General features: G+C 43.7%; 1 pseudogene; it reads right to left on the reverse strand.

The window, feature by feature from the left end:
- Positions 1–12,270: 12,270 nt before the first annotated feature.
- On the reverse strand, positions 12,271–13,334 carry LOC146763097 (uncharacterized; annotated as a pseudogene).
- Between the last annotated feature and the right edge of the window lie 3,865 nt (positions 13,335–17,199).

The following is a 17,199-nucleotide window of genomic DNA, read 5'->3' on the forward strand; positions in this document are numbered from 1 at the left end:
CACATTCTGTTTTTCATTATAAGCACAGCTACCCAAACATAAAGTTGACAAGGAAGGAGTTAATAGCTCCGGCTACTGTTAACTATGAACAAAGCCTATTTATCTACTTCCACTAACTCAGCAACATCTAATTTAACTATCATCTTAACTTTCCTAAAATTCTTAATTCTTCAATATTAATGTCTCATTCCCCACTTCTTCTTTGAAATGAGTACATTCCTTTACTCAGTATACAGAGTCTTCCTCATCTTTCCAAGATGTACAGCTAGTGTCTCTCAAGTCCAAGCCATATGCCTTTGATAGTGATGTTAAGGCTGCCACTCATCATAGCATCCTCCAATTCCAAACCAGTGTTACAACAGATAACACTAAACTTATGCTAATCAAAATAAGCAACACAATTATAGGGTGGACTAAGGCATTCAGTGTACCAGTTGCTGTCAGTGACCACCCAAAAAGCACATCCCACCAATGATGAGTCAAATGTTCCTCAAGCCTTTTAAAAACCCCTTTGATGGTCTCTGTGTCATGGTGTATCGTAAGTAATGTCTTTTTCTCTCCATCTCTAATTTATTTTAAGATTTCTCTCAATTCAGGATGTTTCAACAACTGGGTAACTAAAGTCAAATTCATTCCCTATGGGCACAGGCAATATCTTCTGCACTGTGACTAGGTTGGCCTTTATGTACTGATGTGATATTGCAGGTGCCCGATAGGAAAAATCACATCCCTTAATTCTAAAAAAAAAAAATGCAAATACATAAATTGGATTGAGTCTCATCAACAATTTGGTTGTCTATCTTTATGATGGGGCATGCTGTCCTAAGACAGACACAACCTTGTCCTGTATACACAAGTGAAGTTGTCTGATTGCCTGAATGTGCTTCAAAGTGACAGACACTTTGGTCTGTATCCAAACAAGTGTCTTTGTCACCTTCTAATGTCCCTTCACATATGTATCCTAATTGCCTCCTCTCAGTACAGGGCTCTAGATTAATGGTTTGCCACTTTCCTTCAATTTCTCATGCCAACCTCCTGTATTCAGAGGGGTAAAATGCAGTTCCTTCATGGTACAATATCAAGGGGACTATTGGATGTATTAGGTCCACTGAGGCATTGTGTATAGTTAGAAGAAAGGCTGTCACCATACTAGTCACAGGGTTATAGGTGAAATTGACCAGCACCCACCAAGACTGAAGTTCCCTCTCCATATTAGAGGCATTGTCCCAGACAATTTTATGAATTTCAGCAGGGAATGTTACCTCTCCACCTTCCTTGATGACTGTAGCAGCCATCAATTGCATCCACAATTGTGCTTGAGTACACCCTAGAGCAAGTGAGATGTTTTCACTAGCTGTGCTTAGTGCATTATAACATCATGATTGCGTTCTTCTGTGTTTTCCCATTCTGGCAGTATTTTGGCCAATTTCCAATGGTTGTTACCCAGTGCTAGTAGAGAGGATTGCAAAGGTTGTTGTAATTTGACTAAGTCACTCCCTACTGTGGTCAATTTATTCATCAGGACTTCTGAATCTATTGTGTTCAATACTCCCAATCCTGTCCCTAGCAACCCAGTGAGATCTCTCTTATTCCTAAAAAAGGGAGGCATACTTTTTTTGAAGCCAAGTAGTTCAGTCCATAAAGGGACTGAGAAATGGGGCACATTCTGGCTGAATGTGTGAGGCATTTACCTGTACTCCCATTTCTACTCATTTTAAGGACCACTTTGGTTTAACTATCAGCCTCTGGACTCTTAATAGCATCTGGCCCAATTTTAGTAACGACAGGAGTTCTTTGTTCTTCTACTTCTGAAGTAGCTGGTATCTGGGTGATCACAGCCTTTCCTGGCACTGGTGGAGTAATCTTGGTCTAGCTCTTATGGACCTCAGTACATACCTGAGTGATGTTGAAGTCAATGTCATACCCCTTTACTGCACACCCCTCTATTTTGAGTCTAAACTCAGGACATTTACTCAAGCATTTGTCACAGCATTCAGGACTAATCCAGGTGAGTCTCATGTGTGGGTGGTAAGCTAATGCTTTTTCTGTTTTTTGAGCCTGGTCTTATAAGTGTGAGAACCCCGGCCTTGCTCTGGGGTCTCATGTGGTGGCGAAATTCCTCCTCCAACCCGTGCTTCCAAAGAAAAACTCCGCAGGCTTTAGCTGTTCGGTCTCAAGGCAGTTTATTGCTAGTTATCTAACAGATTATGTTCTTGGACTGTGGCTATTTGATCAGCGGCCTGGGTAGAGGCACACACATACACTGACATCCTCTCTGTCTGCTGTCTTCTTCGTGTCTCCCCCCGCCCAGGGCTGCTGCTATCTTTTATAAGATATATTACGTATAACATGTTTACAATTATTCCCCAATACCTACTACCTACGTTGCCAAGTGTTTTTCTACTCTAAACCAATCTGTGAGTGCCAACATCACCAAGAACATGGAGGCAAGGAAAAAGAAGGAGGAAGAACAGGATCAGCCCACTTTCCTCCATCTTAGAACTTCTGACCCCCATGTACAAAGTGAAAACCCCCCTGTACATGTGCTAAAACCCCCCTGTACAATACTAAAAAAATTTCCCCTCTACTTTGTAATTACTTTTACTATACTATCTAACCTTTTGTGACTGCTTGTTCCACCTCCAAAGTTGGCAATTCATTCCATGGCTCAAACTCAAAATCACAGCTGTTTTTCAGCTGTCTGCCAGGGTCTAGAATGCTTCTGACCAAGGCCTGGAACCTCTAAAAATGTCTGAGAGACATTTTGAGTTCCCACAATAAGCTCTCAGAAATAAGCATTATACGTGTTGGGGTCACCTGGCAAGACCCCAACAGTGTGAAAGTCCTTTTTCCCTAGCCCGGCTCGTAGCTCCTCTACAAAATGGATGCTCTGCCTTTTATATCTTTAGCTCTTCTGAAACTTTTGTCCATCAACTCTGTCTCTGCCATCCATTGGTGGAGATGACTTTTTACATCTTGATTGGAGGCCAGGTGTTGTTTTACCACACCTCCTGGTAACAAGCCAGCCTCCTCTAAATGTCTTGACTATTACGGCTATTACAAGGGGGGAAGGGAAAGAGGATTATGGAATGACATATTACAATAACATTACTATACATCTGTATAATCTTAACCTCTTAATTGTGAGAGCCAACTATAACATAATTTATCTGTAACACTGAGAAATGATGTCCATGGTTAAATCCACCCCTCGGTCTCTTGCCCCCTTCTAGGTGGCATCTCTGCCCTGATGACCTGAGGCATCATGAGCCCATTGAGCTAGGAACAAGTCCCCCTTGTGTTGCCAATGTATCTTTGACACTTCTGTCTTTGCAGCCTGATCTACCTTCTTGTTGTTTCGATGCTCCTCACTAGCCTAACTATTATGGACATGGGCATCTACATGGCCAACTTTCACAGGTAGGTTCTCTACCCGAGTGGCAATGTCTTTCCACTCATCAGCAACCCAGATTGGTTTTCCTCTACGCTGCCAGTTGGCCTTTTTCCAGCTTTCCAGACAAGCTCAGAAAGCATTGTCTACCATCCATGAATGGCTATAAAGGTAGAGCTTTGGCTCTCTTTCAACAACGCCCACAGCCAGCTGAACGGCCTTGAGTTCAGCAAGTTGACTTGATCCACTTTGTCCTTCAGTAGCTTGTACAACTTGTTGTGTGGGGCTCCATACGGCTGCTTTCCACTTCCAGTTCATCCCTACGATGTGACGGGAACCAGCAGTGAAAAGAGCATATTGTGTTTCTTCTGCTGGTAGTTGGTGGTATGGTGGAGCTTCTTCAGCCCTTGTCACTTGTTCACAGAATTCCCAGAATGACTAGGTTGGAAGAGACCTTAAAGATCCTTGAGTCCATCCCATGCCCTAAGACCTCAATGAAACCATGACATTGAGTGCACATGCAGCCTTTTTTAAACAAATTTCAGGGATGGTGACTCCATCACGTCCCTAGGCATGCCATTCCAGAAGTTTAGAACTCTTTCAGTGAAAAACATATTCCTACTATCCAACCTATATTTCCCTTGATGCAGCGTGAGACTGTGTCCTCTTGTTCTGTAACTGGCATTCCAAATTTCTGTGCAGAGAAAGATCCAAATGGGCATGGGATTTGAGCTCCCCGGAGTTACTAGACTAGCCCAGATCTAAGAAGGCTTTGGGGGAAATATTTCAGGGGCATTGGCAAAATATTCCAAAAGAGGCTCCAAATCCCAGAGTGGTCCAAGACGTTTATTCCAGGGGAGAAAGAGGGAAAGAGAACAAACAAGGAAGAGCAGAGTCTTATCTAGACTCCTGCTCAAGAAAAGATACTTGGCTCTCAGCCAGTTAGGTCAAGAGAGGAAGGAAGGGTTAAACTAACATGGTTACAGCTACAGGGGTCTCTGGGGGGTGAGAAACCATTTCCCAGAGCAATCCAACATCTCCCCCTTAATTGTTTAACAAGGTTACAAGAAAACATTAGGTTCATTTTGACATTGAGTGTGGGTTTTCCCACCACCTACAATTGGTGGGGAAGTCAGACTGCTTTAGGTTTGCCAACTCTATGTGGTTGACATCTGAGGTAGAAGGTATGAGACCCTTGATAGCTTTGAAAATCATACTATGTAGGATCCTGAACGCTATGGTTACAAGGAAAAAAATAACAAGAAATACAAAATTGATTTAAAAGTCCACCACCCTGTGGGTAGCCAGCCTTTGAACAGTTCTTTGACCTAATCCTCAGATTCTTGCTTCACTTGTCCGATCAAGTTGTTCATGCTTTGAAGGGCAGCATGGATGTTTTTATCTTTTGCGGTCAGGCTCATGCAACAGAGTCCTTTAAATTCCTGGCATTCATGTCCATGCAGTAACAGAAGGAAATCTATAGCAGCACGGTTCTGAAGTGCGGCCTGTCAGGTAATTTCCTCGTCTTTGAGATAGAGTGAAAATTTAACAAAGTAGAAATACATTTAGATTTAGGTGGAATGTGCCACTTAGAGCTTGCTAACATAAGTAAAATATGCTGTTTAGTCTGGTAACTGCAGCACTAACAAAGTTTCCTCATCTAAGGAGAAAAGAATGCAAATTTCCACACTAAAAAAATAAAAGATAAGAAAGACTCATCAGACCTTAAAACAGACAGCACAGAGTGGTCCAGGAGATCTTTCTGTACTTTCTGACAAAAACTGAGTACAAGTGTAACTAGCTGTAAGTGTAATGTGAAATCAGCAGAATGAATATGCATGAACCTATTGTGAAATTCTATGCATATGAAAATTAGTTAAAAGTAATAAAAAAGGATCACGAGTTCTCAGAAGTGCACATGTCCATTGAAGGGCAATGAGTCCCCACGTCTCCAGTGCTGTAATAAAAACATACCATTCCCTACAAATATTTATTGGAATTGTGGGGTTTTGATTTTTCATCCGTGTTTCATCTTCTAGGAGAGAGTTGATGGTGGCGGATGTAAAGTTTGCCTGTCTGACCACCCAGCACTCTAGATGGCACAATTCACCTAGAGCTTTGGCTGCTGCGACCCATGGAAGGATCAGGAACACAGCAACTCTTTTTGACTTGGTCTAATGAAAAATTTCTGAGTTACAATTTGGGTCCAGATTTGTAAGTAACACTGGGCTCCAGGACGGTTTAGGTGAATGGAGACGAGAGATCTCTGAAGGCTGCTCTTGGGATATAAGGATTATTAGGGATGGAGAAAGGTCCTGCTTCGAGCTGCCAGATGCAGCACGTGGCGAGGCTTGAAGGGATGGGAGAGGGGAGAGACAAGAGGATGCTCTAGGAGAGGGTGGAGGTCCTATGAGGGGGAAGATCCAAGAGAGGGTGTGGCCCCTTGGAGACCCCTTATCAGGGGCCTTCAAGGTGGGCTGGAACAAGACTTGGGCCAATGGGGTTACAGGAACTTGATGTTTTAGGGGAGGGTTACAGGTGCAGGGTCAACCATACATTTTGGGGGGTGAGATGGAACAGTCCACTTGACCCCTGGACCCATCCGTAGGCAAGGGCATTGTCCAGCTAGCAGAGAGGACTGTTTTCATCCTGGCTGTATTATTTATGAATAATCATATTTATCCATCCTTCCCAACAGAGATTGTCTGCACTCCTCTTTTGAATTTTCTTTGCTGATTTGTTTTTGTGAGTGCATTCACCAATTAGTTTGGTTGGGTGTCTATACGGACAACCGCCCTATGGTACATAGCTCTCCTGAAAGTTGAGACAAAATTCCTGCCCATGCCCGATCCCCACAAATCAAGAACAATCCCTTAGTGAGGCCTTTGGGACTTGAGTGAGATGAGTTGTCTGCCACAATATGGATTATATAATGACACCACCTTTTTACAGTAAACTCCCCACGATATTGTCTTATGATGTGGTACTCTTTAGTGCTAGAAGGTTTTGGGAGGACTGAAAAATGTATGCAGTAAGATGCAGGGGAAGAACCCAATAGCTCTAACTCTTGGCGTTCCTGAGCTATCTTGGCCAAACTTCGCAACACCTCCTCTAAGGGTTTCATCATCACCACAGCTTGCCTCTGATGATCTTTGTGTGGTTGGGGGGTGTGCAATTCCAGAATTTTGTTGGACCTATATTTGTCCAAACCTGCTGGAAATTCTCCAGCCTGCAATGGAATTCCTACCAGACAGGTGGACATAGGATTATTTGCTGTTGCAGTGGACAAACTTATGTTTTCCTGCTGAAGTGTCTGTGCCAGAGTCACCCAGATGTTTTGATGCAGCTGAGGGACGATCCATGCAGCTGTTAGACTGTTCAGCATTAGCAAGATGACAACCTGGATGGGGTTCATCACAGAGTTGAGTGGGAGGTAGGTTTTCTATAAAAAGGAAAAACAAACATTTTTAAAACATGTTAAAAGTTTCTGTTTCTGCCAGATGGAATTCACACCTAGGAAAATTCTCTTTCCTTCATCCGGTGGTGTCTTCTCTTTGAAGCATCGGCTATTTGCTTATCATCCTCTTCTGCTTGAGCTGGATTTTTGGGGACAAAAGGTTTCACCCACTTCCAGGGAATCCACCGATGGCCTGAGGGAGTAGCCACACATGCATAGCCACGACCTCAGGTCACGAGCTCATAGGGACCTTTGGTTTCCCAAGTTTCTAGATCCCTAATCAAGATCGGTTGTTGCCTTCAATGGGAGGCAACGGCGACCTGGTTGCAAGGAACAGCACGGCAGCCCAGTCTCCCCTGGGCCACTCGGGCTAACGACACACGCAGGACACCAATGTGGTGGACGGTCGAAAAGCGTTTATTATCTTATCTCATGGGTTTAAATAGTCTTGGGGAACTCTGCTACGTCAGGGGGGGGTTGGCAGGGTCTCTAGGGTTAGTTAGGAGTGGAAAACTACTGGATTAGGTGTGGTTACATTCTTTGGGGTAATGGATAACATGTTGCAGGGTGAGAGGGGGATGGGGGTCTTTCTTTCCGTCACATCCCGAAATCTTCCGTTCGCCTGTCCCTATCTACTACAATCGGTGGACGATGAGACAATTTGAACTGATTGCCACTGTAAAATGATGTACCATGGGTGGACTGATGTTTTCAAATGAACAGTTCAGAAAACTGATGGCTTTGCAGAGCTTCTGCTGTGGAGACATCCACACAGCTGAACTGCTCTGTCTAGCCAAGACCTGCTTGAGCATCTGGTGTGTGGAAGGGGCTAACAGTGGGCCTGTTAGCAAAGGAGGAAGAAGAAGCTGATAAGAGGCTTTCTCCAAGGCTGTTACCAAGGAGACCAAGAGAAGAGAGGAACTGAAGAAAGATAAAGAGGGAACTTTGCAGCTGGACAAAGTATTTTTAGAAAGTTAGATGAAGTCACTGTTACTTTTCACCAATGGTGTTAAGAAGCAAGGGACTTCTTATAAAATCAGGAATGCTGGACAGGACAAATGCAGATCAAGCCCATATGGTTAATCATACGCTCTCCTTTATTGTTTATAAGATGGCAGTTTATATACACTTCAATATAGTTTACAATTGTGAGCACAGTCTCATTGGCAAGCAAACATTGTCTTTGTCTTAAGGTGGTTAAAGTTTCACGCTGCAGACCTATACTAATTCACACCCAGAAAGCTCATTAAACTGTGTTCACCTTAACATATTTTCTAACTGCGCCAGAGAGTAATTTCTTGCTGTGTCATAGGCTTCAAAGGCCTCACCAAGGCCCATATCTGAGGCCTAGACTGGGGTAGTTCAACCTTCACTCTAAATATAAATTGTGTCCTCTCTCTCTCAGAAATCTTGCTACAATTCCCTCTTTTCCTTTTTAAACTACCCAGATTAACTTAAAGGCGTGGTTGGTCATTTTCTGCATGCACTGTAATAAACAAGGTATAAAGACTAGAATAATTATAATAATAAGAAAAAGTACAATACCAAAATGAACTAAATCTTTGACCCAACCAGCAAAACCTAAAAAATTGAGCCAGTTAGAAAACGAAGTGTCTACTATGACAATTTTCTTCATATTGTCCTTCAGTTGCGTTAACTGTTTGTAAATCGATTGAGAGTTGTCAGATAAATTCATGCAACACATGCCTTCAAATTCTTCACACCCATGTCCTTGTGCGAAAAGAAGGAAATCAGTGGCAGCTCTTGCGGGGGTTTGTAATTTTCCCTTCTTCCCCCCATTCCCCCTCCCCCCTTCCCGCGCGTTCCCCCTTCCTCCTGTGATCCTTTGTCCCATTCCTGCGTTCCCTTGTCCTTCCCCCTCGCCATGTGGTCCGGTCCCTGTGCCCCCCCCCGCCTTTCCCCTCACCACGCGGTTCGGTCCCTGCCCCCCCTCCCCGCCTTTCCCATCGCTGTCCCCGGGGTTTCCCTGCCCCTGTCCCCTGCCTCCCATCCCATTGGCCACAGCTCAGGTTCCCCCCACCCTCGGCACGGGTTATAACTGACCCTTGGGGTCGGTGCCCGGCATCTTGGGAACACGCTCCCACAATAAACACGTGTCTGCACCCGAGCCCCATGTCATCCTTTCATCTGTTCCCGTGCTAGAACTGAGCCTCGCAGAGCCGAAGGGGAAAAAGTGGCGCCGCCTCTCCCCCCCTCCCGCTGTGTCCCACCGGCGCTCGCCCGGAGTTGGTCACGCACGGCAACAAGCTCTGTTTTGAAGAACTTCATGTCGGATGCTCTCTACATCTGTGGCAAGCTCACTTAGCATTTTAGATGTAATATTAATTTGCTTTCCTGTCCAGCAGGCCGGGGTCTTCAATTGTGTGAGAGCTTGTGCTGAAGCAACTCCTGGGGAGAAAATTGAGGCTAGTATTACAGATGTGCGCCCCCATAATGATACTTGATCTATACAGTTGGGGTCTAACTGGAGAACACTCCATTTGGCTCATTGAGGATTCTGGGGCAATCCAAGAACCTGATGAATGGTGGGAGCAAACAGTGTTAATTTACCAATGTAGCATGGGCCTCCCATGGCTTTTTGATGCACTGCAGACCAGGGTAAATCACCACAAATGAGGAAAATCCCTGGTGGCAGTTTTCTTGGGGCAGTTTTTGGTGGTATCACGGATTGTGTCCAATTGTTACAATATTCTGAGAAGTTATAATGCAATGGAGATCTGGGAGACAACCAAGTGTTGTCATCTGTTGGCTGTATTTCTTTTTGGGTTGGTTTTGTTGCATGAGGTCCAAATATCAAACAGTAATTTCCTGGGAAAGAACCCAAAAGATTGAATTCTTGAGGTTTGACATTAATAAATATAAGATTTTGCACAAATGCAATAGCTTGCGCTCCCAGAAGACTTTTTGGATTTATTCTGGCCAGAGTCCAAGCTTTGAACTCTGCCATGGAACCCAGTGGAACTCCAATTAAACAAGTATGAAAATGATTGGATGGTGTAGTTAATGACAGGCAGAATTAATCCTGCCCAGTTTGTTTGGCCCAAGTGATCCACATTTTGTCTCTTGTCAATGTCAAGCATTCCAAATACTTTAGTTACTAAAAAACTGCTTAACAAAAACACTCTGACCCATCACATATTTCTCATGTTCTTGATTGCCCTGTTTAACATCAAAGGAACAAACTTAAATCTAAATACAAAGTATAACTTATGATAAACTTAATGTTATGCTTATGATCCTCTAACTTATTTTCCTGTACTCTACAAAGTTAATTTTCATCAGAACTAGGTTTGTCACGGGATGTTCCCAGTAAGTTGTTGTTGTCAATGTTGTTATCACTGTTGGCTGGTGTCTCTGCCTGTGGACACGCACGTGTAAATCTGTTCGGCACCCAAACTGGACCAGTACCTGTTGAGACACACATATAACCTCTACCATTAAACAACACAGGACATGGCCCTTGCCATTCATCTGTTCGCATGTCCTTGTGATAAACATAAAGTCCTGGAATTGCTTGTGGTCTTCCCTCTTTCACTGCCTGGTGGTGTATGACAACCGCCAGTTCTTCTCTACCTTCTGCCAAACACAAATAATTTAGGGTAAACAATACTTTTGACAATCTATTAAATACATCAGTCTCGTCATTTTGCTTTTGTTTTGCTAGATATTCTTTCAGGGTATGATTGGCTCTTTCTACAATAGCTTGACCTGTATACGAGTGAGGGATCCCTGTGGTATGTTTCACCCCCCACTTTTGTATAAATGTAGCAATTTGTTGACTAACATAAAATGGAGCATTGTCCGTCTTAATTTCTACAGGCACACCCATTACTGCAAAGCAGGCAAATAAATGTCTTTTTACATGCAGAGCCTTTTCCCCTGTCTGTGCTGTTGTCCAAATGAATTTCGAATAGGTATCTACAGTGACATGAACATATTTCAGCCTACTGAACTCGGGAACATGAGTTACATCCATCTGCCACAGCTCTAAAGCTTTCAGTCCCCTTGGATTTGTGCCAAGTTCGAGGCCAGGCCCATAATGACTACATTGAGGGCAGGCGCAAACAATCCCTTGTGCATCATTCATGGGGATCTGAAATTGTCGGTGCATGGCTCTTGCATTTTGATGAAATGTCTCATGACTGTTGCGAGCTCTCTCAAACTTATTCTGTAGGGGAACATGGACAGCATAACTGACCGCAGCATCCACCAATGAGTTGCCTTCTCCTAAACCGCTGTTACATTGATGGCTTAGAATGTGCATGATACAAAAGACATGCTGGCGCTGTTTCAGCACACTCCGCAACTGCAGGAACAGTTCTCCAAGACGTTGGTTTTGAGTTCTTCTGAGGAGTGCATCTTCAATCCTTTGCACAACTCCAACTACATATAATGAGTCAGAAACAACGATGAGTAGTTCCTTGTTCCAGGTTTGGAAAGCCAAACACATGGCCTTCAACTCAAGGGTTTGTAGACTGTCTTTTACATCACCTTTGATTAAATGTTTCAACCATTTCCCTCGTTGTTGCCAAACACACACAGCTCTTTTGGTCTTTGACTGGCATTGGTAAAAACTGTCTTTCCCTCAACTGGTTTCAATTAACACAAGGGTCTTTCCAACCACTGGTAACAACTGACGAAATGCCACATTGGGCCTTTTGGTTGTTTGTTGTGCACCACTCCTGTGAAACCTAACAATGCTTCTTGCAGTGCAACAGAGTGTCTGACCAGCCATTCTAGATCTTCATTTTTCACAGGAACACTGATGTCCGCTGGTTCTTTTTCATCTATTTCTAAAATTCTGTCTCTGCCCTTTCATATCAATTCAGCAAGAGCATCTGTCCTGCTCATCACACGACTTTTTGGTTGAACAGGTAAAAACACCCATTCCAGCAAAATCGCTGCTGAACCAGGTTGGGATTCCCTCTTTTTCTTTTGCCATTGAAAAACAATGTCAAGTGGACAGGCATCAGAGTTGGAGAGGATCAGTGACAATGGCAGATGTTCAATGCGACGAGCAATCCAGCCATGTTGTAATTTTTCTGAAACTCAAATCAGAGCTCTTTGTTGTTCAGGGGTACAAACTCGAGGACTGTTGGCTTCATTGCCATGGAGCCATGGCAAAAATGGTTGTAGATCATCATTGGTGATTCCTACAATGGTACAAACCCACTGTAGGTCTCCAAAGAGTCTCTGAGCGTCATGTAAGGTCGAAATGTCAACATGTAAGGTAATTTTCTGAGGTCGAATTTATGCATCTGTGATTAGCCAGCCTAAGTATTTCCAAGGAGCTGATAGCTGTACTTTTTCTGGAGATACTATCAGTCCATGATGCTTCAATTGTGAAAAGAGACAATTTAAATCTGCATCTGCCAATGGCTGTTTGGTGGAAATGAGAATGTCATCCATATAATGATTTGCTGTGATGGATAGGGTTTTTGAAGTTGTTGCTTGAAAAAGAAGCTGCAAGGATGTGTCCTTGTTGTTGCATTGCGTCCTGGATGGCTGCTCTGAATGCTGAAGCTTGATTGCTTTGTTCTGCTTGTGTGACTTTAACAAGCATCTGGTCGACTGGACAGCCTTGAGGAAGAGTGGCCAAAATGATTCCTGTATGTGAGTTAGCATTTTCTAAGGCAAGTGAGTGAAAGAAATGTCTTGAATGTCTGCTGGCACATCAGGAGCATCCTTCAAAGCAGCTGACAACCTGTCAGTAAATTGTCGATATGGTTCCTTGTTTTATGGTTGCATAAGGTGCTGGTTTCTTCTTATCTGGTACTGAAAGCAAAACTTGATGGGCCAGCTGTTGTGACAGTTGATGCATTTCAATTGGGTAGGACAGTTGGACCTTGGTCGTAGCATAAGGTCCATGTCCAGTCAGCATATCTGGCTGGATTCCATAAAAAGGGTCTCCCACTACTGTATGTTTCTTGGCTTCTTCAATTGCTAAATGTCTCCACCCCCTTTCAAACATGAGGAACTGTGAAGGTGTCAGCAACAAGGATGCAATGCTAGATGAGTCAGAAGGACAAAGCACATCTGCTGTAAATATGTATTGAATTATGCTCCTGGTTGCCTCTGATCTGATCCCATAATTTGTGACTGTTTGGCTGATTGGAGAATTTTCCATTCATGTGGCTGCCAAGAGGCACTGTTATTTCTTACAATGACAGGGCAGGCTAAAGAATTGGCCGTGTCCTAATCACCATCTAAAATAGCATTCTTGACCACTGAAGCCCACCTAGATTGGATTGGTTTTTTTAAAACAGCTGGTAAAGTCAATTGCTGCTTTGAGGAAGGTTCCTCTAGATGAACCTGCAGATTTGAAAGGTTGGCAAGCTAGGCTATTTTGTGCTGTAATGTATTTGTTCTCTGCACCTTATTCTGTGAACGCTTCTTTTTGTGACAATTAAAATTGGAAGGATCTGATTCTACTTCATCTGGATTGTCTGAATCAGAATTTGGTGGGAGAGGGTGTTATAAATTGAGGTGAATAATTTGATTCAGCCTTTTAAGATCAATTAATAATTTTATTAATTACAGCAAGCGATAACAAGCAAACAGCGCTGGGTGCAGCCGGGGAGTCCGTGCTCTGCCAAGGGCTGACACACCTCCCTCTCTTCAGTCACTTTTTATACTTTTCTTGAGAGCTTCACATTCTTATCTCCTCTGTGTTGTACTAGGCTGGCAACAGCAGATTTCATAAGCGGGGTGATGGGTCTCTTCCGCTGCGGTTATCAGTTACAGCCAGTCCTGCAAGATCTTTCTTACATATATAGTCATTACATTGTTTCACAATATTTGCTTGCGGTTACCAGCCTTGCCCAAGGCTGCAAGTTCCATGCCCCAACCCCCACACTTTTCCTCTATCCTAATTTCACACTCTTGATGAACAAACAAGTCAATGCAGTTTTTCACATTCCCCCCTTTTCTCTTTTACCATTTTGTTCATCAAATCGTTTTACTTCTTGGTGGGCTAGAATCAAAGTTTCTCCTACTTCAGGATCTCCAGGGAGAGTTTCATATTTGGCTTTGATCAGCATCAGGTGTGCTGCCTCCAATCTTCTTTTTACTATTCCAATTCTATCTCCTGCTGCTTGTCAGTCTGAGGCTATTGTTTCACACTCCCAGTACCCACAGAAATATTCTCAGGGTAATTGCAATACCCTTTCCCTGGGTTCAATGCTGGACACATGTAAAATCCTGCGTTATTAAAAGAGGGCTCTATAGGGGCTAGTTTGCATAACCGTGGGGTAAAACTAGGGGGTCCGGATGTAATCTGACTCCGAATTACCCTACCATCTACCCCAGTTAGTGTCCACTTAAAGGGTTGGTGCAAAGCCAGGGAACCCTCCCCTTGGTATACAGTACAAAGCATTAAAATACTAATAATTTGCCAATAAGGGTGGGGTCCTGACCTTGTTTTTACTGCATAATATCCTGTTTTCCCCTCTTGGGTTTGTTGCCTTTCTGGTGTTTCAGAGGCAATCAGACCGGTCGTCCGGGGGAGCCTAGTACTCGGTTGGCAATAGTTGGAGCATTTCAGCATTATTCCATTTGGGAGGGACCTGGCTTTTTCCCCTCTGCCTCGCTCGCCGACCCAGTTGCTTTGAGCCACGAGGTAAATTATCTTCTCGGCAGCAGCGGTACTTGCCTAGGCGTCCTTTCCCCTGCTCCCGCCTAACCTCGTACTGTTCCCTATTTTTATCTTTGACTGGGGGTGGGTTGCACAAGGCCCCCTTTAGTTCCCTCTGACAACACCTTTATAGAATTTGGGCAACAAATGGAGTGGGTTCGTTAATATGGAAACAAAAGTTTCCTGATGCACTCCTTTGCTGTATATTTTTCACCAGTCCTCAGACTCAAAATGAATCCACTAATTTTCCAATTCCCCTGATTTTAACACAATTTTTTTTTTTTCCCCCTTGGCAATGGACCTGCCACCGTTCCTGGCAAACTTTACATGCAAAGCACCCAAAAGGACAAAAATCACAATCTACCTTTTTACAAATTACCAAATAATCACTAAAATAATCACTAACACACATGAAAGGATAACAATCACAATCTACCTTATTACAAGCTACCAAATAATCACTAACAAGTAGGTAATTATATCCCTTTTTGTTCCCCTTTGTGATCGACTTAAATAATGCACACAGAGTTTATCAATTTTTCTTAATGGTAACCTTCAAATCCCCAGGCTAGCTGGCCACTTTCCACTGGTCATCCGTGGTGACCGGACCTTTAACTCGACTGGCATGCGTCCACCCCTTCTTGGCCGTCCGTATCGCAGTTCCTGTGGTCCCCTTTCTTCCCAGATTTTACCAAAAGTACGAACTACTCCATAGGCATATTTAGAATCAGTAAAAATAGTCCCACTTTTTCCTTTCAATAAATTTAGAGCCCTAAGCACCGCATATAATTTGCATGCTTGGGCAGACCAGCTGGGGCTAAGGGGACCAGATTCCACTGTCTTAAATGTTTTCCCATCTATTATAGCATACCCAGATTTCCTTTTCCCTTCCAGAACTAGACAGGACCCATCTACATACAATCGAGTCCCTTCTTCTAGCTCCTCTTCCTCAAGATCTGGCCTTATTTTTGTTTGTTCCTCTGTCTGTTGGAGGCAATCATGTGTTAGTTCTGTAATTGGTTCTCCATATAAAAACTGGGCCGGGTTTTGCAGGCCCGTTGTTTCTATACTTAACTTAGGAGAGGAGACTAGGATGCCTTCATACTTTAGGAATCTGGCATCCGTAATCTATTTGTTGGCCTTCTGTTGCAAAACTCCACAAATGTTATGGGGAGATGACTTTTAGCTCACTTCCAAAGGTTATCTTCCCAGCCTCCTCTACCAGGAGAGCAGCAGCCACTATCGCCTGCAAGCATGTGGGCCATCCCTGGCTAACGGGATCCTACACTATCAGGGGTGTACCAAACCTCTGGATTAATCTTTTTCTCATCCTCAGCCCGGAGAGGACACAATTTTACTGTTAGTTCTCCCTTACTAATCTCTATCCCTATCCCAAATTCAACCATCAAATCTCTTCCCAGTAAAGTATAATCTGCTTCTGGAACTAATAAAAACGACCCAATTCCTAATTTGGAGTTACTTTCTAAGACTACATCCTTGATTACAGGTACTCCAAAGGGTTCCCCTTTGGCTCTAATCACCTGTATTATTTCAGATGAAACCTTGCACCCTTGGGGAAGGGCCTGGACGGTCGATCTTTCTGCCCCTGAGTCCACAAAGAACTCATATTCTTGCTGCTGGGGACCTATTTTTAATTTTACCAGGGGCTCTGTTCTTTCTCTTGTCCCCAGCAAATAGAGCTCCTGACACCCCTAATCTTCCTTAAACTGCCCTTCATCAGCCATCCTTTGTCGGCATTCCCGCTTCATATGTCCCTTTTTCCCGCAGTAAAAGCAAGCAATCCTACCTCCTCCACCTTGTCTTCCTTCATGCACCTGTCGACCAGCTCCCCTCAAGCCTCCTGGGTGGCCACCACCCCTTCTTTGGGGAGATTGCCTCTGTCCTTCCCTTACAGCTGCTAACATAATCTTAGACTGCTTCTTGTAGTTCTCATCCTCCCTCCTAACATAAACCTTCTGAGCCTCCCGCAGTAACTCATCCAGCCCCCTTGCTTGCCACCCTTCTAACTTTTCCAACTTCTTTTGAATATCCACCCACGAGTTTACCACAAAATGAACTTTCAACAGTGTCTCCCCTTCAGGAGTGTTAGGGTCCACTCCTGAATATAACTGAAAGGCTTTTCTCAGCCTCTCCAACCACTCAGTTGGATCTTCATCCTTTTTATGTTGTTCCTTGAATGCCTTCTGTACATTCTGTCCATGAGGGACAGCCTTCCTTATTCCCTGTATTATTATATTTCGCAAATCGCCCATATGGGTAAGGTGTAACGGGTCTTGATTATTCCACAGGGGATTCTATAGGAGCCATTTAATATCTGCTAATGGTCCCTGTTGATGTTCATCATCCCAGATTCTCATGCCTGTTTCCCTAATCATTCTCCTTTCTTCTGCAGAAAACAAAATCTCTAACATGGATTGCATCTCCTCCCAAGTATAAATATTAGGTCCCAAAAATTGATCCAACCGCTCCGTCACCCCTAAAGGATCTTCTAACAAATGTCCCATTTCTTTTTTGAATTCCCTAACATCCCCTGAGTTTAATGGGACAGATATGTACCCTATTCCTAGAATCTGGGCAGGCTGTCCTGGTTGCTCTGCATTTGGGTTAGGCACCATTCCCATTCCATGCTCTCTAAGGGGAAATATACCCAATTCTTGCTTTCCCTTTTGTCGGGTC

The sequence above is a fragment of the Lonchura striata genome, chromosome W (assembly GCF_050655825.1).
Source record: "Lonchura striata isolate lonStrDom1 chromosome W, ASM5065582v1, whole genome shotgun sequence".
Lineage (NCBI taxonomy): Eukaryota > Metazoa > Chordata > Aves > Passeriformes > Estrildidae > Lonchura > Lonchura striata.